Source organism: Sciurus vulgaris, assembly GCF_902686455.1.
Source record: "Sciurus vulgaris genome assembly, chromosome: 1".
NCBI classification, from domain to species: Eukaryota; Metazoa; Chordata; class Mammalia; order Rodentia; family Sciuridae; genus Sciurus; species Sciurus vulgaris.
Window position 1 is genome coordinate 54645126 of NC_136461.1, and position 23672 is coordinate 54668797.

The 23672-nt window shown below is 37.7% G+C and overlaps 1 protein-coding gene across 2 annotated transcripts in view; it reads left to right on the forward strand.

Moving 5' to 3' along the window:
* PDE4B (phosphodiesterase 4B) overlaps positions 1 to 23672 on the forward strand; it is a 445424-nt gene that overhangs the window by 234348 nt on the left and 187404 nt on the right. The window lies entirely within an intron of this gene.

Sequence of the window (23672 nt, forward strand, 5' to 3'; positions counted from 1 at the left end):
GCAGATCACACAAAGCAACCTTAAGTAGTAGTCTGGGCTGGCTAGAATACATTTATGCAGTGGGTGAATTTGCATTTAATGTTCCTCTTCTTTGATTTTTGCAAGGATTCAAGAACTGGCACTAGGGAAGACTGAGGTCATCCAACTCTTTAACAGGCATTTTAGGACTGAGAAATTCAGACAGGGCTCATAGGCAGCAGTGGCACAGCACGGAAAATGTCATGTTTGGGAAATCTATTCCTGAGGTGGCTGCTAGATGCAAGAGATGATACAGCCAGGGCTGCCTGCTTAAAGGGCATGTATCAAGGAGTAAAGAGTCCCAACAATCTCCCCCCATGTTGCATTGTTATTATTATTTTTAAGTGAATAACAAAAAAAAAAAAAAGGAGGAGGAGAAGATGACCTTGAGACAAGGACTCAGGTACAGAAATTGGAAGGTTGTCTCTGTTCCTCAGTGAATAATATGTAGTCTCTATGTAGTGTTATCTACATTTTTCTCACAATATAATGTCCCCCCCCCCAAATTGTAAAGTCCAGGTGAACCTCCTGACTTCCCATATGCTAGAGGCAGCTTTGAATATGACAATCAATTAGGTATCTGAAAATCTTAATATATGTTGTTATTATCACTGCTTATTCTGCAATATGTTACTGTCTTTACTTTCACTAACATATCTTAATTTCTGTCTCTGGGTCCTATTCTGCTTAGCTGGTAGAGAACTTAAGCTTCTGTCTCCCTGGCGTTCTTATCCTCAAGGGAGAGTCACAATTCCTGGATCTTACTGCCAAGTATGATCAACCTTATCATTGGCCATTGAGTCTATAGGACAACTTGCCCATCAGAAGGTCTTCTTCTCCTTGTCGTTCCTATCCTCCTGCTTCTTTAGGTCTAAAGAAGCCTGTTATTGCTTCCTTGCCATCACTGTGGCCCAGAAACTTAAGGAAGCCTTCCTCTGAGCCTGTTAGAAGCCCCATGGATCCATCTCCTGTCTGGGGTCTTGCCACCTTCCAATGATAGCACTGGGAAGCAGAGCCCAGGACCATTGTAGGATGCCAGCCTGGGGGATGGGAAGAAGTTGGTCGCAGGGACTAGGTGCTCACTCTCTGTATGTCCCCTTTGCCTGTTATCCTAAAAGCTTTCTACCCTGCCCCTTTTCTCCCTGGGCAATGAACTGAGAACATACCTTCTGCTTCAATGGAAGAGAATGTAACAGTGAAAAGACAGGAAGAGAAAACCATAGGTTTCTGTCTCCTAGATCATATAGAGAAAATTGTAAAAAAGACTTCTAAGTCTGCATTAAAGAGTGGAAATCTTTTCTGAGATCAGATAGAGATCTAGATGAATTTATTGAAACTAAAAGAACAGTTTTCTTTTTGTGCCAGAACCATGCTGGCTTCCTAGGGAAAACATACTTTGATTCAGCTTGAGAAACAATAGTGTCTTAGGCAGAGAGCTAGAGTTGGCACTGTGGAGTTGCTTTGGATAAGCCACTACAATTATGTGGTAGTTTAAAAACCTCTCTATTTAATAATAGGATGCACTAAAATACACATGGCACATAAAACGACAGAGCTCTTAACAGTACGGGCCCTTTACTGAGTCTCTGGAATGTCTTGCTCCTCTTTTATTTTTACTGCATTTGATTCTTCTCTCTTTGATGTTTTGGGGTTGGAGGAAACCCCTATTGTTGACAGATGTGCTTTATCTTACTTCACAGATACATTTAGATTCAACATCAAAAGATGCCCATGTAATTCAGTGGGCTAAAATGGATCCTTCACCAGGAAGACATAGTACACATCCCTGGCTACATTTAGTTTATTTGATGGTCTTCAGTAGGTGGCTGAGGCTATTTGAGACTATTTTCCTACTTGTAAAATAGAAATAAAATATTTACTTCATAATTTTGTTTTAAGGGTCAAATGAAATAACATGAAGAAAGGTGGTATAAGGTTTCGATATGAAATGTTCCACAAAAGCACATATGCTGATGGCTTGACTCCCAGTGCAGCAATTCTCAGAGGTGGGATTAGGGGAAGTGATTAGTTCATGAGGGCACCAACCTCAGTGAATTAATCCATTGGAAATTGAAGAGATTACTGGGTTTAAAAACCCCACCAATGGGTGGTGGTGGGAACTATTGGAGGTAGAACCTAGTTGAAGGGAGTCCTTGAGGGTGTATCCTTAGGGACAATAATATCTTGTTCCTGTCCCCTTCCTCATATCTCTCTCTATCTATCTCTCTCTTTCTCCTTCATACTTTTGCAGCTTTGCTCTACCATATTTTTCTGCCATGATGCCCTGCTTCACCATAAGCCCAGAAACAATGGAGCCAAGTGAAACCTCTGAAACCATGAGACAAAATAAACCTTTCCTCTAAGTTGATTTTATCAGGTGTTTTGTTACAGTCACAAAAAAGGTGACTAACACAAGTGGTTTATAAAATGCTGTTTCATACTATTGCTCACTCCCCACCCCCAAATTTTTTATATGTACATAATATGCTAAATACTTGGTTATTATCCAGTCTTTGGAGCTATACATATGAATAAAATACAGTGACTTCACTCAAACAATACAATCTAGTGGAATAGATAAATAAACAGAAAGGTACAGTGTGGAATAGTATCCATAAAGAAGATAAAACTTCATCATATCATACACCAGAAAATAACTGAAAGTTTATATGAAAGAGGAGTAACAGAATTGGCTTCATGAAGAAGTTGATTCCTCATTTGAGTTTTAGAGGATAAAGAGTTTGGTAGGTGAGAAAGACCTTCCAGGTATAAATAATATAATAGACAAAGACAGCAAAGCAGCAAACCACCATGTACTGGTGTGGTTGTAGAAGCAAGGGCCCAGAGACATACATACACAGCGGGAGTGTGTAATTTGAAACAACATGTAGCTTTCAATAGAGATGCAAATGAGAAGGTAGTAAATGAACAGGTTATTCTTATCTGGAACTTAGGTATAATTCTTTAGGTGATGAAAAATCATTGAAAGGTTTAATCCTATCAGATTTCATTTTTTAATAGATATCCACAATGAAGTGATTGACTGTGTCAGTTAGATTTGAGATGTCAAGAAGAGTGTCAGAGAGACAAGTTAGTCTGGCATACCAGGAAAGCAATGACAAAGATGTGCATTAACACAATGACAATAGACTGAAGCATTAAAAAAAGAGAAGAATGCTTGACAATTGATTTGGCTCTTGGGAATGTTGCTTACATATGGAAATTAATGATGCACTATTAGATGTTGGGATCATGAACTTGAATCTCTGAGAAGAGTTATGAGCCAGTAATAGAGATGTATTCATATACTTAATAAGTGCATTTTGAGAGACTGCAATCATAAGACCCTTTTGGTCACTTTCAGTTTCCTCGCAGTTTCATTTTAACAATTAAAATATTTGTTCTTCTGTAGTAGTTGGAATCTCAAATTGGCATTTTAAGCTAAAGCTTCTGTCCTTCCACACTTTGGGCATGTAAAAGATGGGATGAGGGCGGGAAAGTAAGGAGGCCGGAGGTCTCTTTTAATTGATACCAGTGTAATCTGGTATTGGGTGCTCTGGTTGTTCTGGATGTTTCAAGGTGACTCCTACCCTCGTGGTCACTTTCATGCACTTGTTGGAAAATTGTCTGCTGAGCTGTACTGACTATAGTTCCTTTGATATCAGTAGCATGTCTCCTTCAAAGACTACTTAGAACCCCTCCCTACCCTCATCCCTACACTTTGGGTTTTTTTTTTTTTTTATTTTTAATTTGTCCTTTTTAGATATACATGATAGTACAGTGTATATTGATGTATTACACATAAATGGAGTATAACTTCCCATACTTGAGGTTGTACATGATGTGGTGTTACACTGTTGGTGTATTCATTCATGAATATAGGAAAGTTATGTCCAATTCAATCTACTATCTTTCCTATTTCAATCCCCTCTCCTTTCCCTTCATTCCTCTTTGTCTAATCCAATGAACTTCTATTCTTCTCGCCTCCCTTATTGTATGTTAGCATTCACATATCAAAGACAACATTTAGCCTTTGGATTTGGAGGATTGGCTTATTTCACTTAGCATAATAGTCTCCAGTTCCATACATTTACTGGAAAATGCCATAATTTCTTTCTTTATCTGCTACTCCACTTTTTTATAATGATACCCTTATATGGCTTTAATCTGAAATGTCAATTCCCCTTCAAATTCTGCTCAGTGTACTTTATTAAACCCCAAACACCAATATGGTACTAGTTGAAATCTGTTGACTTGAGGTTTCAACCCAAACTAAAGTGGGATGAACTCACTTGTATCCCATTTTAGAGATGTGTGAATCATTCAATTTGAAATGGTAATTGAAATAAGGGGGTCTTTTCTCCCCCTTTAACTCCCCTCTATCAGAAATAATACTTACAAGGGGAAGATAACTGGAATACAGACAGACTGCTAGGGAAAGCCATTCTTTGGAAGGTGAGCAGTGGCAGACAAGGAGAGAGACAGAGATGTAATAGTGGGCATGGAGGTAGAGGAAGAGTGATAGTAAGGAGTCCCAGAAGTTACCAAATAGAAAGTTGCAAGGAAGACATAAATGACTTATAAAAAGCTGTGAAAAGATGCAACTAGATAAGAACTGAAAGGAAAATGTTAGATTTAGCAATGAGGAAATCCATTGTTACTGTAACAAGAAAATCCAGTTAAAGAGAGGGAAAATGGTAGGGGTCTTTGAGAAATTTGGACAGAGAGAGAGAGAGAGAGAGAGAGAGAGAGAGAGAGAGAGAGAGAGAGAGACTAGAGGTTAGATTGAGAAGATAGGGATCTAAGTGGAGTTTTTAGAAAGGGAGAAACAGCAACGCTCACAGAATGAGGGAAAGCTGTGAGGATCAGTGAGGGTTAATTTGAAGAACCAGGAAAGAGTGTATTACTGAGGGTGGGTGATTGAAGCTGAGTATTTCTTCTGTGAGCCCTTGCATGGCCCCATGAGGTGAAGGGAGGAAGGGATCAAGAGCATGACAAAGAAGTTAGGACTGATTAGAAGTAGAAATATTTTGTCCTCTGAAAAGGGAGAAGAGACACATGAGCATGCATTTTGATGTGTTTGTTCATGGTGGCAAAAAGTTGAAAGAGATCACACTGGATGGCTTTAGTTTTCTCACTGAAATAGGGGATAAAGATACTGAATGTGGTGAGTCAGGATCTGAGTCACCTCTTCTAATCCACTCATTTAGAAATTAAAAAGGCTGAGTTGAGTGGAGTGGTATTATTATGCCTAACACAGAGATGTGGAAACAGTGATTCAGAACACTTAAGTGACTTGCTTGAGTTCATCCAGGTACCTAATATTAGAGTCTGGACTGCATCAGGGGTCTTCAGATTGTTAGGCGATGACACTTGAGAATTCCAAGAGATTTTACATTTCATCTTTATCAGTTCACCAAAAATAGAGGAAAAATTAAAAATTGCAAAAATAGTTCAAAGTTTACATATCCTTTATCAAGTTTCCCCTCTCCTTTCAATAACCAAGCTTTATCAATTATTTCCTGCATATCTAATGTCTTCTAGTCACTGTGGTAGGAGCTGTGAGGGAAAATGAAATATGTAACTAATATTTAGTGAACACGTATTTTGTGCCAGGAACTATTCTAAGTGTACATTTAAATGAATGTAATCCCCATGACAACCCAATGAGGATGGCAAACTCTTAATATCTTTGTATTATACAGAAGGCAACCAAAGTTCAATGAGATTAACTAACTTATAAACAGATATTAAGTGAAAATATTGACTTGCTTAGCTCAAGTGTCCACAGTGCCCATTCACTGCAATCTTTTCTACTATCATGGAGTTTATCTTCTTTAGGGAAAGCAAAAGGAAAACAGGGTAAGTTTTCAGAAATAAAGCAATCAAAAGCAGGGTGAGTTAACAGAATAATAAATAATAATAACACCAACATCAATACAGGGCAAGATGAACTGAAAAATGACTAGTCCAGGTGACTAGAAATGCAGGAAGTAGAGGTAATGTGAACTCAATAGCCTTGCAAGTAGGATTAGAATGGTTTGAATTGCTGTAATCTGAGAGAGAGGCAAGAGTAGGTGAAGTTTGAAAATAGGCAGCAACTGTCATAGATTCCATCAAAATTATACCCATCTTTCATTTCCATGAGGAAATGAACAAAGAATGAACTCGGTTTTAGACAAAGCCAAGAATTCTCATTCATTTATTGGTGCATGCCTTCATCCAACCAATATTTATTGAATCTTTGCTCAGTGATATGCCCTGATATGAGCTGTCAGGGTTCTTGGGTCTGAGAGCATACTTTACTCACTTCTATATCACATTGGCACATATCTTACTAATACCAAAGTGTTTGTTGAATTTAGTTAATTAAACTACAATAGTCCAGGTAAACTTGACATTTACGTGCATTTATTTAAACTATTAGATTCTGATATTAAACCTAAAAACCTGGCCAGACTTTCCCTCCTCTAGAATGAATTCCTAACTAGGACTTTAACTTCTAAGTTAGGACCTTCCCAGCCTCTATGGTAGGTTCTAAATAATATTGAACTCCAAAAAAGAAGTAAGTGGATAAAGGCCTTCATCCTTTTCCTTCTAGGAATGCTGTTTGACTCCCATAAAATTTAAGTGTTTCTCTAATTTAGACACATAGAAAAGGTATATCAGAAGGAAAAGCTCGTATTGGGACCAAAGGTCTGGTTCCAACCTCCGTATGAGTTTGCTCTTGCTGACATAACGTATAACCACAAGTAAGTAGCTTAGAAACCCATGTATTATTTCATGGTTGTCTAGGTCAAGTAAGGCAGCGCTCAGTTGGATCCTCAACTTGGAGTCTCACAAGCTATAATCAATGTTTCAGTGTGGTTGCCTTCCTTTCTGGAGAATTCAAGGAGGAAACTGCTTCCATGTTCATGCAGATTGTTAGCTGAATTCAATTTCTTTTGGCTGTGAGGCTGAAATCCCTGTTTTTCATGACAAAATCCAGTAAGGAGCCTCTCTCAGCTCCTTCACTTTAGCAACTTGGCTTGTCACATCAACCCCTTCATCTTTAAACCAGCAAAGGTGCATGCTCCTATTCTTCCGTTCTGCCTAAGCAGGACAATTCTCCCTTCCCATTTGTGTGTGTGTGTGTGTGTGTGTGTACACAGAGTGGATTGGATCATACTCTAAACCATTCTCAACCTGTATGAGACACTCCATAAGTGGTAGCAATTATGATCATGAGGATGGCTGTGGTCCTACTAGGTTTGACATAGTATGCCAATGACTGAGGCAGATTCAAAGCAACTTGAACATAGCCTCTGCCTCAGAGTAATGACAAGTACACAGATAAATACAAGATGGAGCAGTAATGTCGTGAAAAGCAGTACTTCTTTTTAATCTTGATGGCTGTTCTTGATGCTCATTTTAAACCATCCTCACCCAGATAAAAATGATGCAGAGGGTGGAGAGCACAGTTTGTTGCCATGTGACTTACCCACTATGCAATGCCAATCTCCCAGATCTAGGAAGGCCAGCCACTTGAGACAACTGCAGAGAGGACAGGAACTAGGGAGGGTCAATAAAACCTCACTGATTTAAAAATAGAGAACTAAGAAACAAAGGACTTGGTACAACTTTTACAACCACAAATTAAATGCAAAGAATGACACATCATTACATAAGCAGCATAAAATATAATTTAAATGTCAAAAGAAGTGAAGATTCTTTAATCATGTGAGAAAAACTTGCAAAATGTGTTAAACATCTCAATTTGTACTATACAAAAAAGTGAAAAGTAAAAATGGCATTGTCTTATAATGTAAAAATACAAAAGTCAGTCATGTTTCCTACTGTTTATAGGAATCCTTATGTTTACTTTACCCACTTTAAAAATATTCATCTTTTAAAATCATCATAACTTTCAGGAATTGTGCATGAATTTAAGCATAGGAGAGTATTATTTAACTTACAACAGTACTTAAATGCTATATGTGTGCCTGTTAAAGTTATAGTTAAGTCTTATTTAGGGAGGGCACATTTTCATTGGGAGGAGTGGGTGTATTGAAGATTGCTCTACTACTTGGAATATGGTTTCACATATATTTTTGCTCTCTTGAAAATTAGCTCTGTGGCAATTGGTTTTCCTACTTCTGCCACCCACTTACATTTTAGATCTCTGTTTTGAAGCTTGTGAGATATATTTAAAAACATCATATTAACATTTTAGGTCTCTGTCTGGATACAGTAGTTCCACATATGCCATTCTTTGGCAGCTGCAGAGTTTTACCAGGTTTTGGTTGTCAAAGACATCAATCTAAGCAAAGCTAAATATTCACATACATACATAGACATGTATATATGCATGCATTTATATGTGTATGTATGTATAAACTATATCTAGAAAATTCACTCTCCATTTCATTAATTGAGATCATACAGCATGGAAACATGGAGACCTGAATGCTGAGAATGCTAATGTTAGTAAGAACAGGACCCTGGGCCTGTTCTCAGAATATTAGTTGAGGGAAAATTGAAGCTATATATTGTGGTTAAGGCTGCAGTAGCAGCCAGCAACCTATGTATGTATTTGGAAATACATAAGAGTGAAACTTACTCTGAGGCAGAAAGATTGGAGCAAGTTTTCCTGGAGATAACTTTATTTTAGTGAATAAGTCTGTAGGAATAATTTGTTTATTCAGGTTTCTGATAATTTTTGGTATCTTTTCAGACTAGATTCATTCCCCAGTTTAGTAGAAGGTGGGATGTGAAGGAAAGGAGAATGAGTTAAGAGAGAAGGTAGAAAGAGGAATCCTCTCAGAAGACCTCCACAATTTGCCCTGGGATATATCTTCTATTACGGTGATCAGTTCCCTGCTCTGAACCTCTTAGGAGTAAGGAGTGAGGACCATCTTCTTGACTTTCTCTGAGGAAGTCACAGCAGACTTAATTATCCTTTCTGGGCCTATGAGAGGCAGAACTGAAGAACTTAGAACACTCACCTTTAGAGCAGCATTTGCCTGGCCAGGCTTGGGCTATTCTACATATAACCTCATGGACTTCTCTTCCAAGTCAGTCATTGATCAAAATAAGACAGCAATCCAATGTATTGTGCACTGAGGTGCCTTGAAAATGGCATGGGAGTAGGAATAATTTGATATAACTGCAAGAAAGTCAATAAATGGTAGTGCTGAGAGATTCAGAGTCACTTCTGCCAGTTCACATGTTGCTTTGCTTGACTCACAGCACTCCAAAATTAGAAAACCTATAATCCTTTGCCAAGAATTCAGTATGCAAATATTTTCTAATAAAGAAAGCCATAGGAGAAACTTGAATTTTGTTGCAGTATGCCAACACACTGACAGCGTTTTCTTATTGTTGTTGTTGATGGAATGCAACATTAGAAAGCAAGTACAAGTGAGTTCATTTTCAAGAATACCTGCTTTAAAAATAACCTACTGTCAAGAGAAAACAACTTCTGGACTAGTTTTTTTGTGTTAAAAAATATACAAATGAATAAGATATATAAAAAGTTGCTGCTAGTTACACACATCCTTTGCATTGTGGACAGTTTTATATTCTATTTGAAGTACTAGAGTCATATTCTGATTGAATGATCTTGTAATGTCTGGCTTTTGTTCTTTTGTTGTCATCCATCACATCTGGTTATTTTTATGAGTTTATAACCTTCGGTTCAGAAAAAGAAGCTGAAGGAAAGAACATTTGAGGGTAGACTTTAACCCTCACGTCAGCCACCAGGAAAGATCTCTAAACAAAATTCTCCTGGCATTAGAGAATGGGAGGATAAGATGAAGGAGCTTAGTCAGAGGAACTAAGTTTTGCATCTGTGTTGTACAAGCATTTATAAAAGGCTTTGGATCCACTGTGAGAACCTCAGTACAGAAGTCAGGTAGTGGATTAAAATAAGAAGCACTGACAGTGCTTCTGCCAGTTCACTTGTTGTTTTGCTTGACTCAAAGCACTCCAAAAGAACATCATGTCAGTGCTGTAGAAGGGACCATGGTTATTTGTACCAGTGACTTCAAGTTAGGGGAACACAAAATCAAGGTCTTCCTAAAGGAAATTGACTTAAGTAGCAAAAGACTGATCATCTTAGGAGACATATAAATGCAACCAGTGGATGGTTACAGATGGCTACTCTGCTTTGATAGTCTTCTAGACGCTCCCAATCCCACTTTTAAGAACTACTGCACCTCATGAAACATCTAACTTATTCACATAGTAGAAAGGACTGGTTTATGGAATCACCTCTTTATGCCTTGATGATCCTATTGACTACAAGTAACAATCCATAACCTTAACTGCTAGTACTTAAAATAAGTATTTGATTTGAACATTCATTTGGTTTTGTACAGTCATTGAACATTATTGATCACCTATTAGGTAGGTGACACCATGGCAGGTAACAAGAAAACAAAATAGAGTGGTATGCTGCTTGCCCTCAAGATCCTGGGAGTTCATGCCTGCAAAAGTAAATAGGAACTAAGAGAGCTATAGGAAGTACATACATAGTTAATTTGCAAAATGCCATGCAGATTTGATAGTATCAGACTCTAGACGAATCATATAGATTATATAACTCAAGCAGCAGTAGAAAGCATGTTGCAACGATGGGTTAGACTATTAATTTTCAGTTCTGATATTGGACCTTAATACAAAGAGGTGGATAAAAGGTCCCAAGGATATACCTATACCTCAGGTGCTGTGAGTTCTTGTATACTACAAAAGTTCAAACAGGGGCCTTTTATGAGAACAAAGGGAGTTAATCATCTACCTTTGATTTGTTAAAATTTGCTCTTTTTAGATATACATGACAGTAGTGTATATTTTGACATATTATACATACATGGAGCATAACATTATAATTAGCTTCCCATTCTTGTGGTTGTACAATGTGGAGTTTCACTGGTGGCATATTCATATGTGAACATAGGAAAGTTATGTCAGATTCATTCTATTGCCTTTCCTATTTCCATCTCCCCTCCCTTCAATCATTTACCTTTGTATGATGCTTGCAGTGTGGCCTGTGGTATTGAATATGAGGGAGCTTTGGAAGTCATTTCCAAACTTTCTACTTCAATAATAATCCTGTGGTCTTCAAATGAGAGTCAGTGATTTCCACAGAAGCTTTTATGCCTTATTACTATGAACTAAAACAAAAAAGGTACCTTTCCAGTCAGTTCACTGCTGCTTTGCTTCCCAGAGTGAATTGTTGTACATTTTTAGATAGATACTGTGCATTATTTTTCTCTTGATGATTTCCTTAGTGATGGTATCAACTGTCTGATGTTGAATAAGGATCCCTGCTGTTAATAAGAATTGTTTGTATGAGTTTTGAAAATTGCATGACTGTGATATTTGCTTTGCTTCACAAAAGTCAGCAAGGATAGAAAAGCATTTGATAAGTCAACCAGTTCACTCCCCATTTCTGGAAGTGACTTTTAACACATTGCTGTTAGATATCATTATGCTTCTTTTCTGGTCATAGTATAATAGGAATATATTAAAACCACTCATCTTGAACAAAACTTAGAAGACCAGAGCCTGGGCAGCATGGTTTTTATGGAGTTGACCAGGACTGTTTCCTGAGATGAGTAGTTCAAGAGAATTACTACTGTTGCACAACTCCCAGGAGCACATCAGAAGTTGTGCAATAAACAATCCACATGGTCAAACCTCATAGCTCTGAACTAAGATACTTGAAATATGCCTGACTTAGCACCACCAAACACATTAGGAGTCTGCTTGCTGTCCTGAAGACTCAAGGTTACATATGAATTTTTAATGTAAATTTCACTTTTATTCCAACGTATGTCTGCTTATTTTAAGATAAAAATCACATCTTAACTTGAATACCATACAGAAAAAAAATATGTTTCAGGAAAACTTACCATGTTTAAAGTTCTGTACTTTTTTGTACTTATTTGTGCACAAAAATGATGGATAAACCCAAAGGGCAGATTCTCTGATGAGCAGCCTTGTGCAACTCTAAAGCATGACAATTCAACCTGTTTTGATTTGGGGTCCATGCTCTCAAGGGTTTGTGTATATCCTTGAAATAGGTCAACAGCCAGTAAAACCAAAGTGACCCAATTTGTGAGGTAAGGAACAATTCATGTGAAAGGAAAACAAAAATAATGTTTTAAAATTGATGTGGGTATTTTATCTTAGAAAGTGCTTTCACATTAGATTGTGTGTTTCTTCAGTCAAGGACCATCTTTAAATTCTGTGTTCCTATTACCATAAACCAAAATAGATCCTAATAAATGTTTGTTAAGTCAATTAGCATTTATCATATTTGGCCTACCCAGAAACCCTGTAAGTTAAGAAATACTGCCACTTTGCTGAGGATGGGACTGAGGTTCGATGTTGACTTGCCTCAGGTAGTTTGGTTAGCTCACTGCAGAATTGGGAGAGGGACCCTGAAGCCCCTGCCCACAGGTGCATCAATAGTGTGCCATCCTGGATACTAGACACCTTCCACGTGTCCATTTTCAGTTCCCTCTCAGCCACACAATTTGGGGGAAGAGGGAAAGTAGTCCACACATATCACGTTGCCTTTTCTGGTTCAAATGTCTGGTACAGCATAAAAGCTATTTTCTAAATCGGGTAAATCTTCCTGTCAGCTTGGATTCAGTCAGGCTTCATGATGGAATGAGCAAATTATAGATGTCAGTAATTGGGTACTTCCAGGGGGGCATTTCTTACCTACTTTATTCTACTCCTTGGAGTCCCACTTGGAAATGTTTTAAATCACTCAGGAAGAGAAACTAGAATGAGAAAGCCAGATTTGTAGGAACTCTGTCCTGACAGATGTCCTTAATGAACTAGCATGACTCTATCACTTGAGGCTTTAATTATTTGTACTATACCAAAGTAACCCTACCAAGTCTTGCAGAACGATAGTAGAAATAAGATGAAACATGTTTTCTCTTCTTTTGGGGATCACTATCTCAAATATATTGCTAAAGGAATACATCCATACAAATATAATAATTTGCACTTTCTTCCCCATGGAATTTTCTGTGAGCTCGTCCTTTGTCACTCAAATCCTATTTATCTTTTCAGGAATGCTAAAATCCCTGTCTCTGAAGTTTTCTATGATAATCTTATCTTCTATGATAACTTCCTTACCTGACTTGCTGTAGCTTAGCTTATGTTTGTTATTTATTTGTTTTTAATATCTTTATTGAGTTGTAATTCACATACCATAAAATGTACTCTCATGAAGTGTACAATTTAGTTCTTTTTAGAGTATTCATAGGATTTTACAGTTATCACCAAAATCTGTGTGTTTCTGTAACTCTCTGAAGAAACCCTATATTAGCATTCACTCTCCATTAGCATTCATCATCCTCTCCCACCCTCCTCAGACGTAAGGCATCAGGCATCTGTTTTCTGTCTCTGTAGATTTGTCTATTCTGGATATTTCATATAAATGGAATCAGGCAATATGTGACCTTTTGTGATTGACTTCTTTCACTTAGTACAATATTTTCACAATTCATTCACGTAACATATACCAATACTTCACTCCATTTTTTTTTTTGTCAAATAATAGTCCATTGTATGAGCATATAATATTTTGTTTATCCATTCATCAGTTTGTAGACATTTGAGTTGTTCCTATGTTTTGGTTATTCTGAATAATGCTGGCATGAATATTAGTGTATGATTTTTGTGTGTGTGTATAACCAGGAGAGGAATTGGTAGGTCATATAGTAATCTGTAGAGGAACTGTCAAACTTCCCAATGTGGATGTACCATTTTATAATTTCAAAGGAAATGGGTAGGCATTCCAGTATCACCACATCCTCACCAACACTTATTATGCTTGTTATTTTCTGTCTTCAATATCATATTTATTTTAGCCATCCTAATGCATGTAAGTAAGACATAATTGTGGGGTTTATGTGCAATGTAACTGAATAATGATAAGTATCTTTTCTTGTGCTTAATGGCTATATGTATACATTTTTAAAGTACAATTTGAATTCCTATTTTTAAATCATATTTTTTAAATTATTCAGTTCATACTTTGGTAAAAATATGTCCAATTATCAGTTGTATATATAATTCGCAAGTGTACTGTCCCATTCTCTGGATTGACTTTCAGCTTTCTCAATGGTATCATTTGTGGCATATCATTTTGATGTAGTCAAATGTATATTTTTTCTTTTGTCACTTGTGCTCTGGCCTTATATTTAATAACTTAATGCCTAACACAAGGTTATCGAGATTTATTTCTGTGTTTTCTTATAAAAGTTTAAAATTTTGGTTCTTATATTTAGGTCTGTGATACATTTTGAGAATTTTTTAAAGATGTTGTAAGGCAGGAATCCAGTTGCATTTTTGTGTGTGTGGATATCTAATTGTATCAGAACCATTTATTGAAAAGACTATTCTTTGTATTGTTTCAACACCCTTCTGGAAAATCAGTTATCCATAGAAGCAGGAGTTTATTTCTGGCCTCTTAATTCTATCCATTTGTCTCTATGTCTATACCACCATGTCTTGATTACAAGTTAAATTTTGAAATCCAGAAATTGTGAATCAATCAACTTTGCTTTTTTTCTAGGTGATTTTGGCCATTAAGGGGCCCTTGAATCCCATATGAATTTTAGGATCAATTTTTGCTAGGAAAAAAATGTTAAAGGGCCACTGGGATTTTTGATAGGGATTGCACTAAGTCTGTAGATTGTTCTTGGAAATAGTATATCTTAACAATATTAAGCCTTTTGATCAAAACACATGGGATGTCTTTTTAATTTTTTCTTTCTTTAATTTTTATAGTTTTCAGTATACAAGTTTCCAGCTTCTTAGTCACATCATTTCCAAGTATTTTATTCTTTTTGATGTTATTGTAAATAAAATTGTTTTCTTCATTTATTTTTCAGATCATTAATTGCTAGCATGTAGGAATACAACTGATTTTTGTAATTTTATCGTATATCCTGCAATGTTGCCATACTCACTTGTTACCTCTAATAGTTTTCTAGTAGAGTCAAAATTTTCTACCAAGATCATGTCACCAGAAATTCTTGTGGACCTTATTTATTTTTCTTGTCTAATTGTAATGGCGAAGACCTCAAGTACAGTGTTGAAAAGAAGTGGTGAGAGTACTTATTCCTGATTGTAAAGCATTCAGTCTTTTACTATTAAATTTGATGGTAGCTGTGGTTTTTAAAAGATATTGTTTATCAGATTGAGGAGAATGTCCTCTTCTATTTAATTTATTGGATATTTTTATCATGAAAGGATGTGGAACTTGTCATGTCTCTTCACATGCTGTGTCTACTGACGTGTGTGTGTGTGTGTGTGTGTGTGTGTGTGTGCGCGCACGCCTGGGATTGAACTCAAGGGTACTCAACCACTGAGTCACATCCCCAGTCCCATTTTGTATTTTATTTAGAGACAGAGTCTCACTGAGTTGCTTAGTGCCTCACCTTTTTGAGGCTGACTTTAAACTCGCGATCCTCCTGTCTCAGCCTCCCAAGCCGCTGGGATTGCAGGCATGCCTTACAATGCCCAGCCTGACTGTGGTTTTTACCTTTTATTCTATTAACATGGAATATTGCTTTAATTGATTTTTGTATATGAAACCATCCTTAGATTCTTGAGTTAAATCTACTTGATCATGGTATCTGATGCTTATATGTCACTGGATTAATTTCCTTAGCATTTTATTGAAGATTTTCCCATTTATATATCTGGATTCATAAGAGATATTGGCCTGTATTTTTCTTTCGTGATGATGTTTCTGTCTGGTTTTGAAATCAGAGTACTGGCTCCATAGGGTGAATTGGAAAGGGCTTCCTCTTTTTCCCCCTTTTGCAAAGGTGTGATAAGAATTTGTGAAATTTTTCTTGAAGCATTTGGTCACATTTACCAGTGGAGTCATCTGGCCTTGAGATTTTCTTTGTTGGGTGTTTTGTAGATCAAGGAATTTGAGGGCAAAGAGAATAATCAGGTGTAATAGAATTTGACTGTTTTTTTCAAGTAGCAGAAAGCCAAAGCAGCTGGAGCTGAAGTGACTTCCAATTGCATACCTATTAAAATCCCATCTCCTTAGTCTTAGTTGGATTCAAGGCTCTTCCTAAAGTGGAACTTGACTAACCTCTCAGATGCATTCACTTGTTATTGCAATTTCTTTAATACAGTAGGCATCATTCATGCTGAACTAATGATAATAAAAGTCATTCTCTTCTAGGCACTGGGTTAAGTCTCTCATGGTGTCAATGAACCCTTATATTCTGTTTCCCAGAAATAAGACCATGCCCATTTCATGACCTTTCTCATGAAACTCTTACCCTCAGGATAAACTACACCTTTATTCATCCCTGCTTCCTTCGTGCTGTTGAATTGACTAAAGCCCACTCAGGGTTTAAGGCTCACCTCAAGTATCATGTTCACCAAAGGAGTTTTTTATGTTTCTAAATAAAATATCAGTGAAGAACATCCAGTGGTGTGGGTAATTTTTTGTTGATCTCTCGGCTCCCTGCTGTTATAAATTCTTTAAAGGCAGGAACCATATTTAATTTCTCTATTTATTTCCTATATACTACAACGGCACATAGTAGAAACTCAATAAATAATTGTTGAATTAATGGATATACCCAGCTGTTCCGAATGAACTGCCCCAGCATTTTGGATAGCTGAATTGTTATTGTATTTCTTTATACTTCTCACAGCACCTGGTTTAATGCCGATAAATGTTCGTTGACATTATCTCTGCTGAATGACAAATTAATATTATAATGTCAGTAGCACATTTTGAACTCTTCAGTAAAAAGGCACCATTAAAGCCTCAAAGTAGCTATAAAAATTGAAACGATAAAAATCTGTTTGGATGACATCTCTTTTTGAAAATACAAAAACAATTCTGTTGTGTTTTGATACGTAATTATACTTGAAGATTTTTGGTGTAACTGAGCTGTGTATGGGGATGCTGGTGGTTGTAATAATAATACTGCTTGATACTAGGGGACGGAAAATCCATTTTATAAGCTTTTCAATGACAAGCTTTGTTTTCTGTGTCTGGAAGCAATTCCCAGTACTGTTTACTAAAATGCTGCAGAATATGGGAAACTTAGGAGCCCTGTGGGGTCCCCAAAGAGAACTAGTGTTTCTTATATTCTCCCTGTTAAAAACAAAGATGTACAGGTAGAGTGACAGGATCGGGGGTGGCAGCAGCATCACACCAGTGCCACCTAAGCAGGGTCTGTACTTTTCATTTTTTTACAGTGCCAGGAATTGAAACCAGGCCTTGTGCATGTTAGGCAAGCACTCTCCCACTGAGTTATAACTCCAGCCCCTTGATATGGCCCATTTGAGGTCCATATAAGCCAAGGTTTCCAGAGAAATAGAATCAATAAAAATATGTATATACACATATACACATATCCATACATTTATGTATATATGTGTATGTTTGTATGTATGTATATATATATGCTTACATATAAATACACACATACACATCTACGTATGTGTGTGTGTGTGTGTGTGTGTGTGTGTGTGTGATTTAGTTAAGGAATTGGCTCATGGAGTTGTAGGGTCTGGCAAGTCAAAATATTTTAGGCAAAATATTTTAGGCAAACTGATAGAATAGAAAATTAGGTTGGAATTGCATCTGAAATTCATTAAATGAGGCTACCAGGCCAAAGACTCAGTCAGATGTTGGTACTGCAGTATTGAGGCCAAAGTTTATCTTCTCTGAGCAACCTGTTTTTGCTCTTAAGAGCTTCAGCTGACTGGGTGAGGTGCCACTTACTACATTACTGAGGAATCTCTTTTCCTTAAAGCCAACTGATAGAGACCTTGCCCACATCTGTGGAGCACCTTCACAGTCACACAGAAGACTCTTGTATTAATTGAATGCTACAGTCCAGTCACGTTACCTAAAACCAATCATCACAAGGTCCTTTGCAAAGTAGCACCACACTCCCTCTCCAGGCTCACATCTCCCATGCCTTTTACACCCAACACCAAACTGCTAACCCTGCTGTGAAGTAGCCTTGCACTTCCCTGACTTTTGATGCCTTTACTAGACCTTCTGTCCCTTTCCAGACTCTCTCTCTCTCCTTCATCCCATTTGTCAAATTTCTAATCATCTCCCTTAGGCTATATGCAAATGCCCTTTTCCTTTCCAAATGGTGGCTGCTTTCCTGTTTAACTATCATCTCTTGAACCCCCAGCAGACTTCCTGGCAAGACAGTCAGTCACCTTTCTCTGCTTTGCATTATTCTTAAAAATATTCATGGCAACGTTTTCCATTCTTTGTGGCCTAAAGGGTCAGAAACCTCATGAGTTTTTGCTTTGTTTTAATTCTTTTTTTCCTCACAGGGTATAAAGCTTTCATTCAAGCACCAGCTTTTGTCCTCTATTGTGCCAGGTAATTGTGAGGGCTATCCAGGAGCACAAAGATCAATTAAACAAGTCCAGCACCCTGGGACTTCATGGTCTCATGGGAGAGACGAATCGGTAAACTCTATGTGTCTATCAGTATTTGTGGAAGTGCACTAATTCTTACTATAGCAGAACAGTTTTTTAACCTCAGCATCCCCTCACCATAATACTCCTACATACAGACATTAGCCAGAGCAGATGGCAGGCTTGCAGTGAACTGGGAAGCTCTGTCCTCAAAAGACTTGTACAGGAGCAGTATGCATGACGTGATTTGAGGAGCATCAAGGAGGCCAAACGATCCAAAAATATCTCTGTTGCTAAGATGCCTGACATTCCACTATTGGTAATTCATTCATTAGGGTTCAAAATTAACCTGTCACCAAATGCATCTGGAAGGAATTACCAAATACCTATGCTGATGTCTATTTCAAATTCCTTTCCTTTCTTTCCTAATGTCTGTATTTTTCTCTTCCTCCTTTAAGAGTTAGCTAAACTGTCTTTCCTGGAAGACTCCAATACCCAAAGGCATTCAAGGCTTCTTTTCTGAGTCCCCATAACATCCTGTGCCTGTTAGAACAGCTAGCTCTACAGCAGGATAGGTTCTTCATTGTTTTCTGTTTATTGTGTGCCTGAGCTCCTTCACTAGACTGAGATCTTAAAGGGAAAAAAATTGCTTTCATCTCTGTGACCCCAACATCTATCACCGCACCAAACATGTTATGGCATGCTCCTTAAGGGTTTATAGAATGACTCCGTGGTTCTCTGTGAAGATGCATCTGTACATTGGCCTTCCTCTTTGGTTGAAGGAGCTCTTGGCATATGTAGAAGACAGTTTTGATGAAAGACAACTGAGGTGTAAGAAAAAGAACCTTAGGGAAATCACTCTTGTGCCTGGGGCCATCCTTAATTCCAGCTGTCCTTATTGTCCATTTTTTGGCTTCATTCATGGGTGAAACACCTTGTGAATTAAACATGCCTTTTTTTGTTTTGTTTTGTTCTATAATAAAAAATCTGAAGCACCATCAGCTGGCGGGAGTTGTCTGGAAGAATTTTGTCAAGTGTAAAAGTGGCTACCACATACTTCCTTTATAAAAGCAAAAATGCTTCAAACATATCTTTTACTTAAACTGAAAACATAAATCTCCTTCTTGTACCCCTCTCTACCATCCACCACTGGCTCCCCTTTGCTTCAAAGTAAAAACATTCAAAATGTGACGTTTCCAAGTCCTCTATGGTTTTAAGGAATACAGACCTACACACTCTTATATTATAGGCCTGGAGTTTTAAAGATGCCTCTAGGTTGGAGCTGAAATCATGATGGTAGCCAGGGCCCCGTGGGAGTTTCTTATTATCTGTTCCATTCTCCTTAGCTGAATGAATTATTTCTCATAATGTCTCTTCTCTGTCCAAAGTTGCTCCATTTTCCTCTTGCTCTGTCTGCCCTTGGTGTCTCTTCTCTTTCCTCATGTCTTCTGCTCACTATAAGTTCTGCCCCCTCACAACTTCACATGACCCACCATGCCTGCTCCTGAGTCCCACTACCTCATGATGTCTTCGCTTCAAACATATACGCCTCTGGACAGATACCTCTGACTCATACTAATTTAAGTTTGTCCACAAATGGAATTTTAAAATTAATATTTAGCAGGATTGAGCAAAAGATTGATTTGCTTTAACCAAGAGCTGATTATATAATTAATCTGTTTTATTCACAAGATCACTTATTGTATTTATATACTAGGTACTCTATTAAAATATGTAGTACCTGTAAGATGCCAGGAATTATGCTACATTTCAGGGTATCCTAGTCCATTTTTTGTTGCTAGTAACACAATATCACAGATTTGGTAAGTTATAAACAGAGTTTACGTGGGTTCATAGTTCTGACCTGGTGAGTTCTTGTTGGTAAAGTCCTGAGGTACTACAGACCATCATATAATGAAAGAGAGGGTTTGGCAAGAGAGCTATCCAAACCCCAACCAAGATAACTCATTAACCATTAACCAGTGATCATAAAAAAGGATTAATTCATTCATGGAAGCAGAACCTGAATCACCTCTAAACCTATCACTTGGCCCCACCTCTTAATATCTCATAATGGGGATTAAATTTCAACATAAGTTTAGAGAAAACAAACCATATTCAACCTATAACATGAGGATACCACCATGAGAAGACCTAATTCTATGCTAGTGGTAATGACTGCTAACTGATAACCCTTTCTCCTTACTTACCCTCCTCTAATTCACCTTCATGAGAATAATGTTTCCAAAACACAGATCAAATCATGATAGTTCTTCCTTAAAATCACTAATGGAATTTATCATTCAAATTATGTAAGGATATCTATTGTCAACTTTGCCAGTTTTATTTCCTGCTCCTGTCTAATTTCTTAAACTTTATGCTCCTGAAAAGTCAATGTTTTGTGAAATTTATTATGCTATTCCATGCCCTTGCCTTTAAATGAGACAGAATCAAGAAAAATGGAAATTACAGGATAAGAGAAGATAAATTCAAGAGACAGGTTGATAGAATTCAATGTCCAGATGATCATATCTTAACTAACATGTAAATCTCATAAAACCTACCATTGTCCTCTACTTTGTAAGCATTTGATGTGTTCTTGTGAGAGTGGAATTCAAAAGTGCATTTGTTCATCCAGCTTCAGATCCGGTAGAATGAGTATGTGAAAGGAACCCAAAAGGGTGAGTTCATTGGGACATGAACAATTTCATCCTTTTCCAAACTCAATAGCTATTATTGTGGCTAACAAAGCAACTGTTATAAGTTGAACACAAACAAGAAAGAGTTTGTGTTCAGTGGTCAGGAGAGCATTTATGATGCCCCCATAAATATTTATAATAGGGACATGATACAATGTTTTGTGAGATGTGCATTAAGGAAGGTTAGACTGTGAGTGCTCATTTAAATCAAATTACAAAACACCTGACACTTGCAAAGCCTTTTCTAATTTATAAAGCACACTCACGTTTATTATCCTATTTAAACTTCAATTTCCAATCTCCACTGGACCTTTATCTTCAGTGTGCAAGCATTCTGTAATGTCTCTGTCCTTAATATTCTCTCTCTAGATACCACAGCCCTCATCAGAAATGAACCCTGTGAGTCTTTTCTCTTGCTGAGAAGACCAAGAGCTGTCTCTGTCCCAAACTTTCTCACTTGGCGTCCTTTCCTCAGTCAATTCAGTTCTACTTTTCATACCTACAGTGCCACTGAAATTGCTTTTGTCAAGATCTTTGGAAGCATCCATCTCTTCTATTCACTCCCTCCTCCTGGAAATGCTCTTCTGTCCCAAGCTTCTGGTGAAGTTCATTCCACTGTATTGCTAACACCTCCACTTGCTCCTCTTTTAGACTTCTAAGTGTTCCACTGTCTCTTCTCTATCTTCACATCTAAGGTGATCTCAACTAGAACCTGGATCTCAATTTTATGGACCAGCTGATGGCTACCACTTTCAACCCAGTCCTCTCCCTTAAGCTCCAAAATTTGTATCCAGTTACCTTCTCTAGCCATCTCAAGCTTGTATTCCTGAAAAATAACTCAGCAAGACCCTGTTCTGGCACCAGTGTTCTCCTTCTCACAAAGTGGTACCAAATTCTTCGAGGTACCTTTGCCAAAATCCTAGGCATTATCCCTAAGGCCTCTCTTTCTTAGGCTTAGAATCTCATCAGCTACCAAGTCCTGTTGGCTTTGCCTTCCAGCTGTAACTGAATGTGACTAGTTATTAGTGCCTCTACTTCCACCAGCCAATGCAGAGCCACCACTATCACCAGCCTGGATTACAGAAGTAGTGTTCTAATCATACCCTCCTTTTCCTTTCTTGCCTCTTTTGCAGTCACTTCACAGTGCAGCCAAAGTGGTCCCTTTAAATGTAGACCAGCCAATGGGTTTCCCTTTTCATTCTGCTTGAAACACATTCTTTCCCAAAACCTATAGGGCCTGCTTCATCTGGTCCCTGCCTTTCTATCCAGGATTATATTGACGTTAGGGTGTTTGTACTTCCTGTTCCTGTTTGGAATATTCTTCTACGAGATCTGCTCTGATTCATTTCCTCCCTTCCTTCTGATTTTGCTCCAAGGTCACCATACCTTTCCCGCCATCCTAAAGCTTTTTGTCCCTCATCCTACTTTCTTTTTTCTTATTCACTTATTTGTCAACATAGTCTGTATTTACTTATTTATGGTTCCTCTTTCTCTCACTAGAATATAAGGCAAGAACTTTATTCCCTCCTACAGATTCTACTTTGGAGAATAGTATTATGTTATTGTAAGTGTTCAACAAGTGTTTGTGGAATGAAGAAATGAGACTTGATTGTAAATCTTGGGACTAGAGGTCAAGGGATCTTCCTATGACCCAAAGGCCACATGAAAAATGATTCTCTTTCCATTTTTTGATGTTTCAAAAGTAACATTTTAAGAATCTCGATTTTAGATTCTTTTAGATAAATGGGGATGCATCTTACGAAAACAACCATGTAACTGCACTTCATGTTGGCGGGTGAATATGATAAGGACATCGGCACCTTCTCCACTGGTTTAGAATCTCACACTAATGTCCCACCGTGTAGATTAGTTGCAGTGCCAAGTGTGGCAGGGCAATCACTTTAAAAATAGAAATTGTTCGGTTTTTGCATTTTGACCCAGTGAAACTAAAATGGGCAGACAAGAAAATGTGAGCTTATTAAAGCTGCTTTGGACAATCTGCTTGCAAAATGCCATGGGTAACAGAATCATGGACATGGGCTTGAGTAACATCCAGGGGCTGCTTAGTGACCTAAGTTTTGGCTTACAAGGATAGTGCCCTCTTTTCTCTTGCCGAGATAGCTTTTAAAAACTCTTACGTTCACTGTATTTTTTTCTCATGAATTCAGGATTCCCCACACTTGCTTGGCAGACTTTTAAAATTACTTCAATAAGACTTCACAGCAGGATAGAGCTGCCACCATTTATGGTATACCTACTGTGTCCAGCATTTTAAATCTGTTTTCTTATTTGATCTTTAAGTTCCTGAGCTGAATATTTGGAGTAGACATCTACAGTTTTCTTTGTCTAGAATAAAAGCCTCCTATAAGAAAGTCCTCTTCCCCATCCAAATACGTTTTTGTTTGGGAATTAAACCCAGGTCTCACACATACTAGTCAAGAGCTCTACTGCTGAAGGACACCCCAGCCCTGGGTATTTTAATAGGAACTTTGCAGTTTCTATTTGCTGGCCAGAGGAGTT